At 47.2% G+C, this 18,084-nt stretch overlaps 1 non-coding gene across 1 annotated transcript; it reads left to right on the forward strand.

The window, feature by feature from the left end:
• The first annotated feature begins 7,889 nt into the window (after nt 1–7,889).
• On the forward strand, nt 7,890–8,008 carry LOC132828050 (5S ribosomal RNA). The gene has a single exon (XR_009646073.1). It is a non-coding gene; the product is annotated as a 5S ribosomal RNA (ribosomal RNA).
• Nucleotides 8,009–18,084: the final 10,076 nt, after the last annotated feature.

Below are 18,084 nucleotides of genomic sequence, written 5' to 3' on the forward strand. Positions count from 1 at the left end.
GGCCACCAGTCTGAGCCTGGTTCAGGCCAGCTCTGTTTCAGGGTATAATGGCACAGTCTGGAACAGCTCAGACCTGACCCTGAGGTTAAATCTTTATTATTTCCAGTTTGCAGGATTCCTCAATAATCTGGTACTTTCCAGAGCTCTTCCCATTTCACCACATTTTTTTCAGTGCCAATTCAGTTATTAGAAAGACTACAACACACAAAGTGCTGAGGGGTTCAACTCTCCGTGCTTCCCCCTGTCCTGGGAATGTTTGATGGGGGGGGGGGGGAAAGAACACTGAGGGAGCTTTATTCTGTATCTAATCCTGTGTTCCCCCTTTCCTAAGAGTGGTTGAGGGGGGACAGTGTAGATGGAGCTTTACTCTGTAACCTGTCCCTGTCCTGGGAGTGATTGTAAGATTCTCTGTGTATAGTATGTCTCTCAGAACACAACCTTCAGCCCCATGTGAGATTTTCCTATCTAAATATGCCACTATGTGTTGGTCAAGCTTTGAGCAGTATTTTGTTAATTTGGTGTTCAGTGACGTACCGGTCTGATTTGAGAGGGTGAAAAACTCAGCAACCTTCCCCCACCCTCCCCAACACAAGCAAATCAGCTGCACATGACTGGGCATCGAGTGAAGTGCAGGTAAAACCACGGGACCCTTATCCCTAATCTCTCAGACAACAATCTCACTATTGTAAGGCTTCCTGGTGGGATCACCCTGGTCTGTAAGACTTGGTAGTGAGAGAGGATTATTAACCTCTTAGTTCCAGCCTGTGTACTCCCATTCAAAAGCAATTAAAAAGGGGTGAAGGAGGTTTTAATGTCTGTCTTTCTCCCTCCAATCAAGGTTTCATCGATAACTCTCTCCATGCCTTTGGCATCTGGCCAGAAGGCTGAGTACAAAACTCAGGCTGTCTCTGCAATTGCAGGAATAATAGGGGGCCACGCTTGGGAGGGGCCATGTTTGGATTCTGATGTTGAACTAAGTCCTGTCCATGGGACTGCAGGAGATCCCAGTTTGCAGAGAAGCAGCTGATTTATCTCCCTTTTCCTGGTCACTATTTATCTCTCCATTTCTGTCACAAAAATGCATTATTTGCAGCATGTGACTTCGAGGTTGCTCGCTGGGTTTCTCCCAGGGCAATAGTCGCAAAGCTTCTTGAAAAGTGTCAGCGGCGTTGGGAGTGCCCTGAGGTGACAGCTTTTATTGAAATGTATGTTTTTCACCAGGATCTGACTGCATCATGCCATTACAGACCTGGATAGTCATTGCTTTAGATTCCAGCTCCCAGGTGATTTACTGTAATGTTCTCCAATGCTTCATTGCTCACCCTTTCAAGATTTGCTGCAGGTTCCACACGATAGATTGGTTAGCAAGGTTAGATCACATGAACACAGGGAGAGCTTGGCCATTTGGATACAGAACTAGCTCGATGGTAGAAGACAGAGGGTGGTGGTGGAGGGTTAGAACACAGAACATAGCCTTTTGTACAGCACAGAACTGACCCTTTGGCCCATGATGTTCTGCCGAGGATTAATCCTAATGTAAGATAAAATAACAACCTACGCACCCCTCAATTCACTGCTGTCCATGTGCATGTCCAGCAGTCGCTTAAATGTCCCTAATGACCCTGCTAATGACTGGAGACCTGTTACCAGTTGAATGCCACAAGGATCGGTGCTGGGTTCACTACTTTTCATTATTTATATAAATGATTTGAATGTGAGCATAAGAGGTCTAGTTAGTAAGTTCGCTGACTACACCAAAATTGGAGGTGTAGTGGACAGCAAAGAAGGTTATCTCAGAGTACAATGGGATCTTGATTGGATGGGCCAATGGGCTGAGGAGTGACAGATGGAGTTTAATTTAGATAAATATGAGGTGCTGGATTTTGCAAAAACAAATCTGCGCAGGACTTATTCACTTAATGGTACGGTCCTAGGGAGTGTTGCTGAACAAAGAGACCTTGGAGTACAGGTTCATAGTTCCTTGAAGGTGGAGTCGCAGGTAGATAGGATAGGGAAGAAGGCATTTGGTTTGCTTTCCTTTATTGGTCAGAGATATTGAGTACAGAAGTTGGGAGGTCATGTTGCGGCTGTACAGGACATTGGTTAGGCCACTGTTGGAATATTGCGTGCAATTCTGGTCTCCTTCCTATCAGAATGATGTTGTGAAACTTGAAAAGATTCAGAAAAGATTTACGAGGATGTTGCCAGGGTTGGAGGATTTGAGCTGTAGGAAGACGCTAAATAGTCTGGGGCTATTTTCCCTGGAGTGTCGGAGGCTGAGGGGTGGCCTTATAGAGGTTTATAAAATCATGGGGGGGCATGGATAGGGTTAATAGGCATGGTCTATTCCCTGGTGCAGGGGAGTCCACAATTAGAGGGCATAGGATTAAAGTGAGAGGAGAAAGAAGTGAAAGGGACTTAAGGGTCAACTTTTTCACACAGAGGGTGGTGCGTGTATGGAATGAGCTGCCAGAGGATGTGGTGGAGGCTGGTACAATTACAGCATTTAAAGGGCAACTGGATGGGTATATGAATAGGAAGGGTTTGGAGGGATATGGGCCGGGTACTGGCAGGTGGGACTAGATTTATTTCTGATATCTGATCAGCATGGGCAAGTTGGATTGAATGGTCTGTTTCCATGCTGTACATCTCTATGACTCCATCTTTACTGTAAATTTCAAAATCTCTGCTCTACTTTTCCCATGTATTCAACTTGGAGTTTGTTCCTAAAAATATGCTCATGTAGTATTACTGAGGATAATTACCATTGTAAAAGGAATATATTTTACACCTTTGCTGAGGAACCTATAACACTGTTGCTGGAAAGTAGTTTAGATTCATGTCTGACAGACCCACAGTAGAAACCTCTACCTTGAACAGACACCATCATCAACTTGAGGAACAGCTGAGAATTGAACATTTTTATGGCTTGTGACCAGAAAATTAAACTCTTAAACTCCAACAACCCTTTGTAGTGAAAGTTTTCACGATATTTGCCTTCATAATTGCTCCTTATCTGCATCTCCTCGTGTCATATGCAGAATGTCCATGAGAGTCAGTGTGTGTGGGAGTGTACCCCAGTAAGAGTCAGTATGTGTTGGGACTGTACCCCAGTGAGTGCCAGTGTGTGTGGGAGTGTACCCTACTGAGTGTCAGTGTGTGTGGGACTGTACCCCAGTAAGTGCCAGTGTGTGTGGGAGTATACCCCAGTGAGAGTCAGTGTGTGTGTGGGACTGTACCATAGTCAGTGTTTTTGGGAATGTGATATTTAACCAAGTAGTCCAATATTGCCGACCCCCTGGGCAGGCAAACGACTCCCCGCCCCCCCCATCCATCCACCCAAGCCCCGACAATGAGCAGGGAGGCTGCTGGACAGCAGCCTGCCCATGGCACTGATCCAACAAGCTGACCATCTGAGCCAGCAGTGTCCTGGTCAAACCTTCACTGCTATAAGCTCCTCACTGTTACTAATCCCAGCTCAGAATTCTGATGTTGGCTGCACTTTGTTCCCAGGTTTAGTATTGGTGTGAGGAGTCTGCGGACTGGATTATCACTGAGCTGGGGTCTGTCAACAGACAGAGTAATACGATTAAACAGAATAATTGCTTCATTCTACGGCAAAACTGAGATTAACCGACATCATGTGCTATGCAAAAAAGATTAAGGTTTCTCTTCATGAACTGAGATAACTTTATTCTGGAAGGGTCTGTAGCTTCATGTTTAACCCTCGCATGCTCACACTCACTGCTTTGGGCATTGTCAGTGAGACTGGGACTTGTGGGAGTTGTGACTGTAAAATTCTCCAGACAGGTCCATGTCAAGCCTTCCCTGAGTCCAAGAATTGTCCATGGATGTCTGTTAACAGCATGATCTCAAATCTTGTAGGAAGGAATCTCAAGAGAAAGATTTGCATCTTCAGCTGTTTGTTTTATTCCAGACTCCTCACTGACTGAGACAGTCTGAGCCTGGGAGAGACAGGAGATCCAGTCACTGAGAGGAGATCCAATCATTGAGATGCAGGAGATCCAGTCACTGAGAGGAAATCCAGTCATTGAGAGACAGGAGATCCAGTTACTGAGAGGAGATCCAGTGTTGTGGTTCTGTCTGCCGAGTTGCAGACATTTCGTCCCCTGTCTAGGTGACATCCTCAGTGCTTGGGAGTCTCCTGTGAAGCGCTTCTGTGATGTTTCCTCCGGCATTTATAGTGCTTTGTCTCTGCCGCTTCCGGTTGTCAGTTCCAGCTGTCCGCTGCAGTGGCCGGTATATTGGGTCCAGGTCGATGTGCTTATTGATTGAATCTGTGGATGAGTACCATGCCTTTAGGAATTCCCTGGCTGTTCTCTGTTTGGCTTGTCCTATAATAGTAGTGTTATAGTACTATAATAGTACTATTATAGGACAAGCCAAACAGAGAACAGCCAGGGAATTCCTAGAGGCATGGTACTCATCCACAGATTCAATCAATAAGCACATCGACCTGGACCCAATATACCGACCACTGCAGCGGACAGCTGGAACTGACAACCGGAAGCGGCAGAGACAAACCACTACAAATGCCGGAGGAAAGATCACAGAAGCGCTTCACAGGAGACTCCCAAGCACTGAGGATGTCACCTAGACAGGGGACGAAACGTCTGCAACACGAATTCCCAGCTCGGTGAACAGAACCACAACAATGAGCACCCGAGCTACAAATCTTCTCCCAAACTTTGAGGAGATCCAGTCATTGAGATGCAGGAGATCCAGTTACTGAGAGATCCTGTCAGTGAGAGACAGGAGATCCAGTTACTGAGAGAGGGAGGAGATCCAGTTACTGAGAGAGACAGGTGATCCAGTCACTGAGAGGAGATCCTGTCAGAGACAGGAGATTTAGTCACTGAGAGGAGATCCTGTCAGTGAGAGACAGGAGATTCAGTTACTGAGAGGAGATCCTGTCAGTGAGAGACAGGAGATCCAGTCACTGAGAGGAGATCCAGTCACTGAGAGGAGATCCTGTCAGTGAGAGACAGGAGATTCAGTTACTGAGAGGAGATCCTGTCAGTGAGAGACAGGAGATCCAGTTACTGAGAGGAAATCCTGTCATTGAGAGACAGGAGATCCAGTTACTGAGGAGATTCAGTCACCAAGAGAGTCTGGAGATGCAGTCACTGAGAAAATCCAGAGATCCAGTCACCATAGGATAGGAGATCCAGTCACTGGGATGCAAGAGTTCTAGTAACCGAGAGTTAGGAGATCTAGTCACCAAGAGGCAGGAGATCCAGAGATCCAAGAAACATTCCTGCCTGAGGAGTTCAGGGCTAGTGACTCTGGGTAAAATGGCCATAGTTGTACCAACCATAGGGCTGCAGAGAGAGAATGGCTGGTGGTGGTTAAACCTCAGGCAAGGGGAGAATCTGAGAAGGGGAGTCCTTCATGGTCATAACCTCAGCTGGTGTGGGAAATGAACCCACACTGTTGGCATCACTCTGTATCACAAACCAGACATCCTGCCAACTGTGCAGCCAGGGGACATGGGGATGGGGGGGGGGGGCGGTGGGGAGCAGCCAGAGGTCATGGGGCAGTGGGGGTCACAGGGGCAGCTGGAGGTCACAGGGACAGCCAGGGGTCACAGGGGGAAGCTGAGGTCACGGGGGAAGTTGGAGGTCACAGGGGCAGCCAGGGGTCACGGGGAGGAGCTGGAGGTCACGGGGACAGCTAGGGGTCATGGAGAGTAGCCAGGGGTCACGGGAGCAGCTGGGGGTCATGGAGAGTAGCCAGAGGTCACGGGGGGGGGGGGGGCAGTTGGGGATCATGGAGAGTAGCCTGAGTCATGAGAGCAGCCCAGGGTCATGGAGGCAGTCAGGGATCAAAGAGGGCAGCTGGGGATCATGGAGAGTAGCCAGGGGTCACGGGGGCAATTGGGGGTCATGGAGAGTAGCCAGGGGTCATGGGGGCAGCCCAGGGTCATGGAGAGTAGCCAGGGGTCACAGGGCGCAGCTGAGGGTCACAGGGGGAAGCCCAGGAGTCATGGGGGGACAGCCTCTGAGCTGCTCCAAAGACCTTTACACTTGATGGACAGCTTTGAAAAGTAGTTATTGTTATCAGAAACATTGTGCCCAGAAAGATCCGAGATGCCACCGAAGTGATGGCTAAGATGATTATCTCTTCCAGGACAATTTGAAAGATATATAAAAGCAGGAGGCTTCTACTGAACCCTGAATAAAACACTGACACGTTCTCAGCTGCAGTATTGTCTCACTTCAGCAGGATGTTAAATGTTGTTTGGGAGCGAGGGTGGTCAGTGGAGATTTATCTGAACAGCCCCAGGGTTGAGAGACTGAAGAAGTCAAAGCAATTCTTCTCCTTAGAGTAGAGAAGGAAACTTAGTGAGATGTTGAGGATCACAGCAGCTTCCAGAGGAGTATACTTAAGAGGGAAATCAGGAGGGCAAAAAGGGGACATGAGATAGCTTTGGCAAATAGAATTAAGGAGAATCTAAAGGGTTTTTACAAATACATTTAGGACAAAAGGGTAACTAGGGAGAGAATAGGGCCCCTCAAAGGTCAGCAAGGTGGCCTTTGTGTGGAGCCGCAGAAGATGAGGAAAATATTAAACGAGTATTTTGCATCAGTATTTACTGTGGAAAAGGAAATGGAAGATATAGACTGTAGGGAAATAGATGGTGACACCATGCAAAATGTCCGTGTTACAGAGGAGGAAGTGCTGGATGTGTTGAAACATGTAAAGGTGGATACATCCCCAGGACCTGATCAGGTTTACCCGAGAACTCTGTGGGAAGCTAGAGAAGTGATTGCTGAGCCCCTTGCTGAGATATTATCGATAGTCACAGGTGAGGTGCCAGAAGACTGGAGGTTGGCTAATGTGGTGCCACTGTTTAAGAAGGGTGGTAAAGACAAGCCAGGGAACTATAGACCAGTGAGCTTGACCTCGGTGGTGGGCAAGTTGTTGGAAAGAATCCTGAGGGACAGGATGTACATGTATTTAGAAAGACAAGGACTGATTAGGAATAGTCAACATGGCTCTGTGTGTGGGAATCATGTCCCACAAACTTGATTGAGTTTTTTGAAGAAGTAACAAAGAGGATTGATAAGGGCAGAGCAGTAGATGTGATCTATATGGACTTCAGTAAGGCATTCGACAAGGTTCCCCATGGGAGACTGATTAGCAAGGTTAGATCTCATGGAATACAGGGAGAACTAGCCATTTGGATACAGAACTGGCTCAAAGGTAGAAGACAGAGGGTGGTTGTGGAGGGTTGTTTTTCCAACTGGAGGCCTGTGACCAGTGAAGTGCCACAAGGATCGGTGCTGGGTCCTCTACCTTTTGTCATTTACATAAATCGTTTGGATGCGAGCATAAGAGGTACAATTAGGAAGTTTGCAGATGACACCAAAATTGGAGGTGTAGTGGACAGCGAAGAGGGGTTACCTCAGATTACAACAGGATCTGGACAAGATGGGCCAATGGACTGAGAAGTGGCAGATGGAGTTTAATTCAGATAAATGCGGGGTGCTGCATTTTGGGAAAGCAAATCTTGGTAGGACTTATACACTTAATGGTAAGGTCCTACGGAGTGTTGCTGAACAAAGAGACCTTGGAGTGCAGGTTCATAGCTCCTTGAAAGTGTAGTCACAGGTAGATAGGATAGAGAAGAAAGCGTTTGGTATGCTTTCCTTTATTGGTCAGAGTATTGAGTACAGGAGTTGGGAGGTCATGTTGCGGCTGTACAGGACATTGGTTAGGCCACTGTTGGAATATTGCGTGCAATTCTGGTCTCCTTCCTATCGGAAAGATGTTGTGAAACTTGAAAAGGTTCAGAAAAGATTGACAAGGATGTTGCCAGGGTTGGAGGGTTTGAGCTATAGGGAGAGGCTGAACAGGCTGAACAGGCCTACGGCCATACTAGTCTGAAAACGCCCGATCTCATCTGATCTCGGAAGTTCAGCAGACTCAGGCCTGGTTAGTACTTGGATGGGAGACCACCTGGGAATACCAGGTGCAGTAGGCTTTTGTGGGCAGCACGGTGGCACAGTGGTTAGCACTGTTGCCTCACAGGGCCAGAGACCCGGGTTCAATTCCTGCCTCAGGTGACTGACTGTGTGGAGTTTGCACATTCTCCCCGTGTCTGCGTGGGTTTCCTCCGGGTGCTCCGGTTTCCTCCCACAATCCAAAAAAAGTGCAGGTTAGGCGAATTGGCCATGCTAAATTGCCCGTAGTGTTAGGTGAAGGGGTAAATGTAGCACAATGGGTTTGGGTGGGTTTTGCTTCAGTGGGTCGGTATGGGCTTGTTGGGCCGAAGGGCCTGTTTCCACACTGTAAGTAATCTAATCTATAATCTAAACAGGCTAGGGCTGTTTTCCCTGGAGGCTGAGGGGTTACCTTACAGAGGTTTACAAAATTATGAGGGGCATGGATAGGATAAATAGACAAAGTATTTTCCCTGGGGTTGGAGAGTCCAGAACTAGAGGGCATAGGTTTAGGGTGAGAGGGGAAAGATATAAAAGAGACCTAAGGGGCACCTTTCTCACACAGAAGGTGGTATGTGTATGGAATGAGCTGCCAGAGGAAGTGGTGGAGGCTGGTACAATTGCAACATTTAAAAGGCATTTGGATGGGTATATGAATAGGAATGGTTTGGAGGGATATGGGTGCTGGCAGGTGGGACTGGATTAGGTTGGGATATCTGGTCGGCATGGACGGGTTGGACCAAAGGATGGGTGTTTCCATGCTGTACATCTCTATGACTCGAAGTGTTTCTCGGAGAGTCAGTCTGATCACAGGGAATCCTCCCCAGTGCAGCTTTAGAGTCGGTGGCTCAGTGGTTAGCACTAATGAATCACAGCACCAGGGTCACAGGTTCGATTCCAACCTCGGGTGACTGTCTGTGTGGGGTTTGCATACTCTCCCCGTGTCTGCGTGGATTTCCTTCCACCGTCCAAACAGGTGCAGGTCAGGTGAATTAGCCACGCTAACTTGCCCATAGTGTTAGGTGCATTAGTCAGAGGGAAATGGGACTGGGTGGGTTACTCTTCGGAGGGTCGATGTGGATTGGTTGGGCCAAAGGGCCCGTTTCCACACTGTAGGGAATCTAATCTAATCTGAAACAGTGGGTTTGCACAGGAACAGTCTGGAGGCAGAAACAACAGGAAACTTTAACAAGGAAATTGGACACACCCTTAAGAGAATATTTACAAATTCATGAGAAAAATGCAGGGCCAGTGGGACTAACTATTTCCTAGATATGTTTGGCTGAATGGCCCCCAGTGCGATTCTGTGGAAATGAATTCTCAATGATCAGGTCTCTGCTTTAACAGGACGCAGGATGACTCAGTTTAAGAATGGTGTGTCTCTGTGTTGTTCAGAGAGTTTGGAGCCAGCACGATGTGCACAGTGTGACGTTCAGAACTGGATTCAATAATCTCACAACATTGACACTGCCAGGGCCTCCCTCAGACATGCATCATTTTCGGAATTCCGCTTTTGGTTTTGGTCAAAGCCAGAGGTCTGCAGACAGACAAAGGCAGCCTTGAGAGGACTGGTCTTGTTGGGGACCCTGAGCTGCAGGGGTCCTGAGTCGGTTTGTAATTCATTCTCTGACTAGCTGTGTCTCTCAGGTTGCTGTGCTGGAAATGGAGGTGTCCGATTCCAACTGGAGGAAGTCCCGCAGTCAGCAGGAAGTGGTGCCTCTTGCACGAGGGAGGGCTAATCAGGGCCAGACTAGCTGTAAACCCCCCCTAAGCCACAATATACAGGCCCTGTGCTCCAATCAAACAATCCCAGGCACATATCTATGGAAACCACCACAGCAATGAATATAGGCTTCACATTCCTGTGTAAAAAAGAGGAGGCCCCAAGATCAGAGACAAGATTGTACAGAATACAGTCTGGAAAATCCTGGAGGGGCCTGGAGAGAAACAGGGGAAAATGGAAAGAAAGAGAGGGATGGAATTGGACAGAGGGAAAAAGACAGAGCCAAACAGAGAGGCAGAGAAAGAGAAACTTTAATTGCACGAGAGACAGGTATCAATACAAAAATGCCAACATTGTATTTTGAAGACTCCTGATATCTCCAAACATCTGACAGGGTTTTTAAAAGAGTACTTGCAATATCAGAAACACGGCTTCCAATGGGCTTGATCAAGACAAGCACCAACAAACAGCAATGTGATAATGAGCTGGTTTCTGTTTCTCTCTGATATTGTTCTGAGCAATAAACAACAACCTAGATGCCGGGGATAATGTCCTGCTCTTTTACAAAATCATGCCGTGGTATCCTTTAACCCAGTTCAGCAGGTACCTCAGTTTAACATCTCACTGTAAATACAGCACCTCTAACAATGCTGCACTCCCTCTGAACTGCACCAGAATGTCGGCCTGGGCTTTTTTGCTCAAGGTCGAGAGTGTAGCGCTGGAAAGCACAGCAGGTCAGGCAGCATCTGAGGAGCAGGGGAGTCGACTGCTGCTTGACCTGCTGTACTTTTCCAGCACCACACTCTCGACTCTGATCTCCAACATCTGCAGTCCTCACTTCTTTTTGCTCAGGGCCTGGTGATGCATTGCAGACCTGAACCTTGTGAGTCTGAGATAAAACCAAATGAATGGTACTTACAACTTGAGGCTCTGCTGCCCCCACCCCACACTCCCCCTCCCTGCACCCCCCCACACCCCACACTCCCCCTCCCTGCACCCCCCCACACCCCACACTCCCCCTCCCTGCACCCCCCCCCACCCCACACTCCCCCTCCCTGCACCCCCCCCCACCCCACACTCCCCCTCCCTGCACCCCCCCACACCCCACACTCCCCCTCCCTGCACCCCCCCACACCCCACACTCCCCCTCCCTGCACCCCCCCCCCACCCCACACTCCCCCTCCCTGCACCCCCCCCACACCCCACACTCCCCCTCCCTGCACCCCCCCACACCCCACACTCCCCCTCCCTGCACCCCCCCCCACCCACACTCCCCCTCCCTGCACCCCCCCACACCCCACACTCCCCCTCTCTGCACCCCCCCACACCCCACACTCCCCCTCCCTGCACCCCCCCACACCCCACACTCCCCCTCCCTGCACCCCCCCACACCCCACACTCCCCCTCCCTGCACCCCCCCACACCCCACACTCCCCCTCCCTGCACCCCCCCACACCCCACACTCCCCCTCCCTGCACCCCCCCACACCCCACACTCCCCCTCCCTGCACCCCCCCACACCCCACACTCCCCCTCCCTGCACCCCCCCACACCCCACACTCCCCCTCTCTGCACCCCCCCCCCACCCCACACTCCCCCTCCCTGCACCCCCCCACACCCCACACTCCCCCTCCCTGCACCCCCCCACACCCCACACTCCCCCTCCCTGCACCCCCCCACACCCCACACTCCCCCTCCCTGCACCCCCCCACACCCCACACTCCCCCTCTCTGCACCCCCCCCCACCCCACACTCCCCCTCCCTGCACCCCCCCACACCCCACACTCCCCCTCCCTGCACCCCCCCACACCCCACACTCCCCCTCCCTGCACCCCCCCACACCCCACACTCCCCCTCCCTGCACCCCCCCACACCCCACACTCCCCCTCCCTGCACCCCCCCACACCCCACACTCCCCCTCCCTGCACCCCCCCACACCCCACACTCCCCCTCCCTGCACCCCCCCACACCCCACACTCCCCCTCTCTGCTCCCCCACTGCCCTGCTCTCCCTGCCCCTCCCCATCCTCCATCCCTGCCCCTTCCCCTCCCTACATATAATGTAGTTTGAAAATTAGAGAGCTGAGATGGAGATGGTTAGCTCATTCAGGAGAACATATTCATCAAAGAAACATGGCAGACAGCTGCTAGTCAGAAGCAAAGGAACAATTTCATGTTGGACTGAGGGTGGGGAGAAATGTCTTCACCCAAAGAGTGGGGAGCCTGTGAAATTCGCTGCCAAACAAAGCAGTTGAGGCCAAAATATTAACTATTTTCAAGAAGGAGTTAAATATAGTTCTTGGGGCTAAATAGATGAAAGGGAATGGTGGAGAAAGTGGGAACAGGGGACTGAGTTGGAAGACTATCCATGATCATACTGAATGGCAGAGAAGACTCAAAGGGCCGAATGGCCTTCTCCTATTCCTATTTTCTTTGGTTCTATTTTGTTGGAGTTCAAATCTAAGAAAGGATCAATCACAATAATAATAATCAGTTTAAAGATCTACTGATGAGGAAAGGAAAATGGAGGAAGAAATACACAGAAGAATTACTAATTTGAGAAAAATATGTGGAAATATATTCCTGGTGGGATTTCCTGACATTAAGTGGACAGGAGGTAATAATCATGGAGAGAAGGGAACACAGTTTTTACAAACCCAAGGGCTATTGATGACTGGTCGTGCGCAATGAGCCAGAACAGAATAGTAAACATAAGGTGACATCCAAATAAAACCTTCATACAGCATTCCTTCAGAAAATCATTGATTAAAGAAACGCTGAGAATAGGACTTCGGGAAATAAAATGAGCAATTAACTTTGCGAACAACAATGGAGAGCAACAATAGGAAATGTTTACAATGGTGTTCAACAGAGTGCAGGAACAAGACAGGCTTGTGGGAAACCAGAACAAACTAAAGACCAAATAGTTTCTACGGAGGGCTAGGGTTGTGAAGTCATCCACTAAGTACATGAATGGCAGGAGAATGTAGAATCCCCCACTATCAACAACCTTGGGGTTACCATTAATCAAAACCTCAACCGGTCTCATCACACAAATACAACTGCAAAAGAACAGGTCACAGGCTAGGAATACTACGGTGAGTAACTCACCTCCTGTCTCCCCAAAGCCTGTCCACCATCTCCAAGGCACAAGTCAGGAGTGGGATGGAATACTCCTCACCTGCCTGGATGGGGCAGCTCCAACAACACTCAAGAAGCTCAACACCATCCAGGGCAAAGCAACCCACTTGATTGGCACCACATCCACAAACATCCACTCACTCCATCACCAATGCTCAATAGCGACAGTGTATATCATCTACAAAATGCACTGCAGAAATTCACCAAAAGTCCTTCAACAGCACCTTCCAAACCCAGAACTACATCCATCTGAAGGACAAGGTACATGGGAGCACCACACCCTGCAAGTTCCCCTCCAAGCCACTCACCATCCTGACTTGGAAACATATCGCTGTTCCTTCAGTGTCACTGGGTCAAATTCCTGGAATTCCCTCCCTAAGGATATTGTGGTCAACCCACAGCACATGGACTGCAGCGGTTCAAGAAGGCTGCTCACCCCCACCTTCCTAAGGGGGGCAACTAGGGACAGGCCATAAACACTGGTCCAGCCAGCAACACCCAAATTACTTAAATGAATGAAAAAAAGCATAGCAGGAAATAAAACAGTCTGAAGGACAAAGAGAAATTTTGAAATTAATTTATCAAGGAACATGGTAAAATATTTTCCAGGCTCGTAAATGAAGAAAGGAGAGTTGAGAAGGAGATAGACTGACTCTGTGATTAACAGGATAGACCACAGGTAATGATAGAGAAAAAAGACCAGAATATTAAATAATTACTTTGCTCCAGTATTTAACAGGGAGAGAGGACAGTGGATGTGCAGTGGAAAATGTGCTTTTAGTATAATAAAAAGGAAAATATTACATAAAGTAATCAAAAAGGATAAAATGTGATCAGGACAGATTACATCCACACATTTGAAAAGCCATTGAGGAAAGCGATAGAAAAGGTTTCACAACATTTGAAAAAAGGTGTACTGTCAGAGGCATGATGAACAGCAAATGTAATTCTTAAAAGGAATTACAGAGCAGACAGCTTAACATTGATGCTCAGCAAAAGAATTGAAGCTGACTAAAATCAAACATTAGAAAATCAAAAAAGCACTTTGCAAATAAATAAATAGATGGATTTCAATAGGGAAAGTCTCATTTGACCAAACACTTTGAATGTTTTAAAGAGAAGACATAGAGGGTAGACCAGAGTAGCACATTTCATACAAACAGAGTTTCCATCAGATCATTCAGAATCATAGAAGTGTTATGATGCTGAAAGAGGCCATTCAGCCCATTGTGTCTGCACCAGTTCCCCAAATGAGTATTGTACTTTAGAACTATTCTCCTGCCCTTTCCCCACTCCATGCACCTTGCTCCTGCTGACCCCCCCCCACTGGAGCCTAGTTGCAGCAGACTTCCAGGCAGTGTGTTCCAGATTGAACCACTTGTGTGAAGACATTTGTCTCATATCACATGTGGGTTTTTTGAAAATCACTTTAAATCAATGCCTTTTTGATTTTATTCCTTTTAATAATAGGAACAACTTCCATTGTATCCAAACTGCTCACAATTTTCCACTGTATTCCATTTGCAGCTAAATGTGAGGTGATGCACTTTGGGAAGAATAACTGGAAGGCAGAGTACTGGGTCAGCGGAAATATTCTTGGTAGTGTGGATGTGCAGAGGGATCTTGGAGTCCATGTACATAGATCCCTGACAGTTGCCACCCAGGTGGATAGTGCTGTTAAGAAGGCATAAGGTACATTAGGTTCCATTCGTAGAGGGATTGAGTTCCGGAGCCACAATATCATGCTGCAACTATACAAAACGCTGGTACGGCCACACTTGGAATATTGTGTACAGTTCTGGTCACCATATTTAGGGAAGGATGTGGAAACATTGGAAAAGGTTTACCAGGAGATTTACCAGGCTGTTGCCTGGTCTGGGCGGGGGGGGGGGGGGGGGGAAGGCTGAGAGACTTGGGTCTGTTCTCATTGGAGAGAAAAGGCTCAGAGGGGATTTGATAGAGACATACAAGATGATCAGAGGATTAGATAGGGTAGACAGTGAAAGTCTTTTTCCGAGGATGATGAGGTCAGCTTGTACGAGGGGGCATAGCTACAAATTGAGGGGTGATAGATTTAAGACAGATGTCAGAAGCAGGTTCTTTACACAGAGAGTGGTAAGGGCATGGAACACATTGTCTGCCAATGCAGTCAACTCAGCCACATTTAGGAGCATTTAAAGAGTCCTTGGATAAGCACATGGATGATTACGGGATAGGGTAGGGGGACGAGCTGAGAATAGTTCACAGGTCAGCGTAACATCGAGGGCCGAAGGGCCTGTTCTGTGCTGTATTGTTCTATGTTCTATTTCTGACGAAGGGTTTTTGCCTGAAACGTGGACTCTTGCTCCTCGGATGCTGCCTGACCTGCTGTGCTTTTCCAGCACCACACACTCGATTCCACTGTATCCAGACTGCTCACAATTTTGAAAACCTCTATCAGATCTCGTCACAGCCTCTTGTCTCCTAGAACAACCAACCCAACTTCCTCAATCTACCCTCATCACTGAAATTTCTCATTCCTGAAACCATTTTTATAAATTGCTTCTACTCTCTCTCCTTCTCTCATGTATTCACATCTTCCCCATAATGTGGTGCCCACAGCTGTGCATAATACTTAAGAATCTTGTATAAGTTTAACATCACCTCCTTGCTTGTGTACTCTATGCCCCTATTAAATAAGGCTGAGAACACTGCATGCTTTATTAACTGCTCTCCCCCCCCACCCCGTCCTGCCCCCTTCAGTGATCTGTGCCCAAATACACCCTGATCCTTCAGCTCCTGCATCCCTTTCAGAATCATACCCCGGATTTTATATTGTCTTTCAATGTTCTTCTGATCAAAGTCTCACATCTCTCAAATGCCCCCTCCTTGCCCAATCCAACTTATCAATGTCCCTTTGAAGTCCCACACTGTCCACCTCACAGTTTACAGTTCTTGCAAACGTAGTGCCATTTGCAAACTTTGAAATTGTACCCCATTCACTAAGCTCAGGAAGAGCAAGATCACTAAAGTACAATTTTGGTCATCAACATTAAAGAGGCGACAGTGGCACTGGAGAATGGTGTGAAAATGATTGACAGAAATAATACCAGGGTTTGTTGGCAGGGGGAGGGGTGCGACACCTATGAGGAAAAGACAAACAGACTGGGTCTCTTTTCTCCTGACCTGGCGGCAAAGTGATCAAGTTCACAAACCAGATATTCCAACATATTCCAAAGTTACAATCTTCAGAAGAGAATTTGCAGAAGTTGGGATCAATATAAAGGATAGAATAGATACAAGAAAGGAAGAGAATCTTACTTTTGAAAACAGAAGCACTAGAATCAGTTTGGGTGAGGCCTACACTACTGCAAAGTGTAGACAGTATTGATTGGATTTACTTACAGATCTCTCAACGGTAATAAAAATATTGGACAGAATATTGCTCAGGAAGTTGGAGACAGATCTAAGTGATTATGGTGGATTTAATTTCCACATAGACTGAGCAAAGAAGATTTGCAGCAAAAATATAGAAGACAATTCATGAAATATATACACACAATAGTTTCTAGGTCAGTATATCAAGGAATCAACCATGAACAAGTTATTTTCGATTTGCTATACAATGAGAAATAATTAATTAATAGTTAATAGTTTTGTGGTAAAAGAGTCTCTAGGGAGGATTGATCATAATACATAGAAATGTTATTGAAATTGAAGCAATATCAGAGAGATTAAACAAATATTATGTGCAGTATCATTTCTTTGTTGTGGAATGCATTAAAATATCCCAGAACTAATAGGGAACCAAAAATGAGGAAATTAAAGAAGATAGTCCAAGCATTATTGGACAAATTAATTGATTAAGTGGCACTAAATCTCCTGATCTGATGACTTACATCCTCAGATTCCAAAACAGGATGCATTGGTTTTGACTTTCCAGATTTTAGCAAATTCTTCAGCAGTAATAATAATAGAACAATAATAAATATAACCATGCTATTTAAGATAACATAAAGGCAGAAAATGGGAAACTCTAGTCCAGTTAGTCCAATTTCCATAGTAGGTAAAATGCTAGAAGCTATAATTAATATATGGTAGCAGGACAATTTGAAAATCATAATACATGGGTATTTATTGAAGATGTAACTAGTAGGATTGAATTGTGTGGAATTAAATCAGATAAATGTGAGGTGATGCACTTGGGTCGAACAAACAAAGGTGAGGAACACCTGATGAATGGTAGGGCTCTGGGAAGCACCATGGATCAGAGGTGCCTTGGTCAGTCTCACGTCTGTTGTCAGCAAAGTTTTGGAAAGAATTCTGAGGGATAGGATTTATGACTATTTGGCAAAGCATAGTGTGATTAAAGGCAGTCAGCGTGGCTTTGTGAGGAGCAGGTCATGCCTCACAAATCTTATTGAGTTTTTTGAGGAGGTGACAAGACAGGTCGATGATGGTCGAGCAGTGGATGTGGTGTATATGGACTTCAGCAAGGCATTTGATAGGGTTCCCCATGGTAGGCTCATTCATAAAGTCAGGAGGTATGGGATACAGGGAGATTTGGCTATCTGGATTCAGAATTGGTTGGCTAAGAGAAGGCAGAGAGTGGTTGTAGATGGAAAGTATTCTGCCTGGAGGTCAGTGTTGTGTGGGGTCCCACAGAGCTCTGTTCTTGGGCCTCTGCTCTTTGTAGTTTTTATAAATGACTTGGATGAGGAGGTTCAGAGGTGGGTTAGTAATTTTGCAGATGACACAAAGGTTGGAGGTGCTGTTGATAGTATCAAGGGCTATTGCAGGCTGCAGCGTGACATAGACAGGATGCAGAGTTGGGCTGAGAAATGGCAGATGGAGTTCAACCGGGATAAATGTGAAGTGATGCATTTTGGAAGGTCGAACTCGAATGGTGAATATAGGATTAAAGACAGGATTCTTGGCAGTGTGGAGGAACAGGATCTGGGTGTGCAAGTACATAGATTCCTTAAAGTTGCCGCCCAAGTGGATAGGGTTGTTAAAAAAGCATATGGTGTTTTGGCTTTCATTAACAGGGGGATAGAGTTTAAGAGCTGTGAGGTTTTGCTGTAGCTCTACAAGTCCCTGGTGAGACCACACTTGGAATATTGTGTCCAGTTCTGGTCACCCTACTATAGGAAAGATACAGAGGCTTTGGAGAGGATGCAAAGAAGGTTTACCAGGATGCTGCCTGGACTGGAGGGCTTGTCTTATGAAGGAAGGTTGACTAAGCTCTGACTTTTCTCTCTGGAGAGAAGGAGGAA

The sequence above is a fragment of the Hemiscyllium ocellatum genome, chromosome 25 (genome assembly GCF_020745735.1).
Source record: "Hemiscyllium ocellatum isolate sHemOce1 chromosome 25, sHemOce1.pat.X.cur, whole genome shotgun sequence".
NCBI lineage: Eukaryota > Metazoa > Chordata > Chondrichthyes > Orectolobiformes > Hemiscylliidae > Hemiscyllium > Hemiscyllium ocellatum.